Raw genomic sequence first — 4966 nt, 5'->3', positions numbered from 1 at the left:
ATTAAAATCTTTATTTCAAGATGTATACAGCTGGTGACAACGGTGTTTCACACACACCACAAAAACTGTATGAACTCAAAGTGCAAAGTGACACTCCAAACATCATTTTGAGCAATTTTGTATAAATAAATATCGGAAGATAGACAAACATTAAAATGTTTCTCTCATCACCACAGACATTCGGTATAAAATCTCAGTGTAATGAATCCACACAATGTGTCAGCACAAATATGACTCCAATGCCTGCATATCAAATTTCTGAGTCATTTTATACTAAGACAGACAGATATTATGTAGCTCCAGCAACGAATATAGCACATATTCCCTCCCCTCCTGTCAGGTCATAGTATTTGTTTCAGTCTATACATAGTATATTTTAAAGAAATCATAACAGGTAAAAGAAGATTAAGGCAGTTGAACCTGGGTGAAGTGCTATGACCTCTTTGAGGGGCCGTTTGCTTCACAAACAGTACAATGGACCATTCAAACAGTTCTGGGAGGGAAGGATTCAGTTCTCAGTCAACAGGATGATTTCCTGCACAAGGCTACTTCATCAGGTAGATGTACATGGTCTTTAAGAATTGCCTCCATGTAAACACAGCTGTTGATAATAACCAGTGGGCACGAGCTGTAGAGTCCATGTTCACCACACTTTTTAAAATGTCCCCCTTGAACGACGGATGAAAATAAAGCATTTGACATCCTATCACATGCATTACCATTCAAAAGTATGGGTTTGATAATATTTTTAAAAAGAAGTCTCTCCTGCTCACCAGGGCTGTATTTATTTGATCAGAAAATACGGTAAAAACTATAAAATTGTGAAATAAAATTACAATTTAAAATAGCTGTTTTGTAATTTAATGTATTTTAAAACGCAATTTATTCCTGTGATGCAAAGCTGAATTTTCAGCAGTCATTACTCCAGTCTTCAGTGTCACATGATCCTTCAGAAATCATTCTAATTTGCTGCTCAAGAAACATTTCTTATTATTATCAATGTTGAAAACAGTTCTGCTGCTTAATATTTTTGTGGAAACCATGATACAAACCAAGAACAGCATTTATTTGAAACAGAAATTTAAAGGGGTCATATGATGCGATTTCAATTTTTCCTTTCTCTTTGGAGTGTTACAAGCTCTTGGTGCATAAAGAAGATCTGTAAAGTTGCAAAGACTAAAGTCTCAAATCCAAAGAGATATTCTTTATAAAAGTTAAGAGTCAACCACGCCTACCTAAAACGGCTCGTTCTAACACGCCCCCACATACCTACGTCACGATCTGGGAAGATTTGCATAACGCCTCCCAAATGTTCACGCAAAGAAAGAAGGTGTAACTTTTATTCTTGTAGTATTGTTGCCGCCGCCGCCATGTCGTGAAGGCGCTGTGTGCTTCGTTGTGAAAGCGAAACTACTTTGTTTGGCCTTCCAAAAGAGGACGATATCGCTTTGTCATGCCTAGAGCTGATCCGTGCTGGCTGCTGAGAAAATACATCAACTTCGTGCTGTCGATCACCGGATCGGCTTTCACCGTGGACGAAGCGGAGTCCAGCCCGGGGTCGTCACATGTGGTTGCCGCAGGCATCACAACATGGTAGGCCTCCGCTCACTCAGTAAAATGACAGTATAAGTCATTATAATCCGTAATTATGTCCCCACTGGATGCAACGAATGCCTCGTTTGTAATGGGTTTTATTGTTTTTGTCTCGTCGCACCGGGACACGACTTCACAATATGGTAAGGGGCGTAACATTTCCTTCACACGTTTGAGGTATTCGGCCAATCACAACGCACTGAATAGCTGGCCAATCACAGCACACCTCGCTTTTTCAGACCGATGAGCTTTGTAAAAATCGACGCGTTTCAGAAAGGCGGGGCATAGAGGAGAAACAATAATGTACAGTATGTGGAAAATAATGTGTTTTTTGAACCTTAAACCGCATTAAACCAAATACACAAAATAATGTTCTTTTTAGCAGCATCATATGACCCCTTTAAAAGAAAATCTAACTTTTAAACAGTAGTGTGTGTGGAATAAGCTCTTAAATGTATAGTATGAAATTATAGTAGCACAAAGAAAATAATTAAATCATTAACATAGCATGGCTACAGGCAAGTAGGGATCACTGCAGGCTGGAGCAATGGGCGTGGCAAAAGGTAGGGGCGTGGAGAAAGGTCTTCATGATTGGTCGACAAAGCTGTCTGTCAGGGTGTGGGGGTAGGGTTAAGGTTTGGTTAGGGGTAGTTTCTGATTCACCTTTCGGAACGCCTCCTTGCAGCACACCCATTGCTCTAGGCTGCAGCTAGCCCTGTCTCTCTTCATATTTCCTCATATGGCCTCTAGAGGTCAGGACCAGTCTTGATTCATGAAGGCAGTAAAGAGAATGAACACTTACCCATCCTCCTCTCTTTTTGAGCCATGGGACCAGGTTCCTTCGCACAAACTCTCCCAGACTGTCCACTATGGTGTGCACCATGACTGGATGGCCCTGACGCACACAGTCCACTGCCAGCCCAGCTGCTACAGCGTAGATGGCCACCACCTTGCCCCATGTGATCCCTTGAAAGTAAAAGCAATTCCATGAGCAGAACTTGAAAGCTATCGAATCGTCCATTTTACACCTCAAACACTTTCGCTGTAACCATACAAGCGTTTTAGATATGAAACTAACAAAAATAAAATTAAAAACAGGTTCTAATGCAAATTCTGTGAGGTTGCAAGTCCTAGATTTGCCCATGTGTTATGTGAAATAAATGTAATTGTATCTAAAATGATTCAAACCTTTTCCCCACAAAACATTCATATTTCTTTATGCTCTTTCAATCAATAGTGTCTTCAAAGGTCATTTAAATTTCTTACCTGCAACAGTTAAACTACAACATACTGTAGTTATTTTAAATAAATTAGGGCTGTCAAATCGATTAATCTTGATTGATTTCACATCCAAATTAAGTTTGTGATGTGTGTGTACTGTGTACATATTTATATGATCTATATTATATATAGATATAAAAATATATTTACATATATTTCTTAAATATATTTAAGAAATATATGTAATGTATATTTATATCTATATAAATCACACATAAGTTAGACATAGATCCACAGCTCTGCTGTGCTGGTGATGTAACAGGAAGCCTAACACCTTTATAACACACTAACCATAACACTAACACTAGCCATAACACACTGCCATGCTTCAAGAGTCAGGTACTATGCCAACTGTTTATGTTCCATCATCAGGCCATGGTTTATGGCTTCATTACAACCTCCATGTACATCAATAGAAGCAGAACCTAGATAAAAAATATGTGACCAAATATGTACAAAGGAAAGAATGTGGGCATGTCCTTTTTAGGGTTTTTTCCATGTTCCGAAAAAAGACCACTGAAGAACTTGTCATTAAACTGATAATCAGTGCCCCTCTCAAACACACCACTGAAATCCAATAATAGGTTAAAGTCAATAGCTCTTCCAGTTTTAGATGACAATTTTACTGTAATTGAATAATAACATAAAATTAATGTTCTGAAAGGGTTTTTTTTTTGTAAACCTCAAACCCTGCTCAGGCGAACATCGCTTCATTTACATTTGGAACAAATCTCACATTTCCAAATTCACTCCATTTATAGTAGTGATGTCCTCATGTGCAGTGCTTTTTTTGGTCTCAAAATAGCCAAGTAGGTACTGAATTAGCAGTTATAATAATAACAGCAACAACATACCTAGAGAAAATAAAAATAATAAAATACTTAAATGTTTATTTATTTTTGTTTGTTAAAATGTTTGTTGATGTTTTTTTAAATACTTCAATGCAGGGACAGAGGTCATGTCCACAAAAATTGCCTAAGAAACACCTTTTATATTGTCTTCCAGATCACTTACCCATGACTAGGATCTCTGTTGCTACAGAGAGAAACGCATCTGACACCACAGCCTCCACTGCTACACTGATGTTCAGCTGCTTTGCAATATTATGATACATATACGGAGGCATACATTCCAGTTCATCACCTGCAAAACAGTTTAAATATGCACTCAGTGAGAGAGATGTGTTCCACCAACCTTCCAATAATCAGAATAGTGATCAACCAAAATGGGTTTCAATGGTAGAATCAACATTTGGTCCCCTCAAATACATAACTTGTGGTTACAGTTAATACACACTTGCTATAAATCACAGTATTAAAGACAATTCAAAAGAAAGAAAACTAGTTACAGAAAGAAAGAAAGAAAGAAAGAAAGAAAGAAAGAAAGATGAACATCTGAATGCTGACTTTTGATTTTGAATTTTGATGTTATGAAATAGTCCTGATTTATCTGGATGATAAACACTGAAATAGCGTCACACCTGTTAAGAGCATCAATTCACACTCACTCCTGGTTTTCTTACCCAGTTTTAGCAGCACCACAGATACATCTACAAGAGCCCCATGTGGATCGGGCAGATCTGACACGACTTTTGACCAACTTAGTCCTTCCCTTAAGATTCTGGAGTGAATGAAGTCTCTACAAAGTTCCTTGGACTGAGAGACGAGCTCTTTTTCCGTGGGAATCCGATCAAACATCCATCATCTCCGCGGCGAACACGGAGGAGCGCTCAAACATGTCCCGCATGTTTGTTTGACACGAGCAAAAAACTCTGCAACTTCACTGGTTGAAGTTGCCTGCATAAACACCCCCACAAACTCCACTAACAATACGAAGCTCATTTCTACGAGGAAAGTCCAGATAAATGAAATCTGAAACAGGTTCGCCGAAACGTAAATAGCCAATCAGGGAAATGGAACAGCCCCACACTAGATTTACGTTGCCCAATTTATAAGATTTGTCGTCTTCAATGTCTCTTCCAGTAGTCTTCTGTTTTTAAATAATGCTGGCGAGAGTTCATGTTATATCCTAATATCCTATATTCCCCCCCCAATACAAATGTTATATATATATATATATATATATATATAAT

General features: G+C 38.2%; 1 pseudogene; it reads right to left on the bottom strand.

The window, feature by feature from the left end:
* Positions 1-4686, bottom strand: LOC107718181 (bcl-2-related ovarian killer protein homolog B-like; annotated as a pseudogene).
* Positions 4687-4966: the final 280 nt, after the last annotated feature.

Source organism: Sinocyclocheilus rhinocerous, unplaced genomic scaffold, assembly GCF_001515625.1.
Source record: "Sinocyclocheilus rhinocerous isolate Xijiao unplaced genomic scaffold, SAMN03320098_v1.1 scaffold480, whole genome shotgun sequence".
NCBI lineage: Eukaryota > Metazoa > Chordata > Actinopteri > Cypriniformes > Cyprinidae > Sinocyclocheilus > Sinocyclocheilus rhinocerous.
This window is presented reverse-complemented; position numbering and strand designations above follow the sequence as displayed.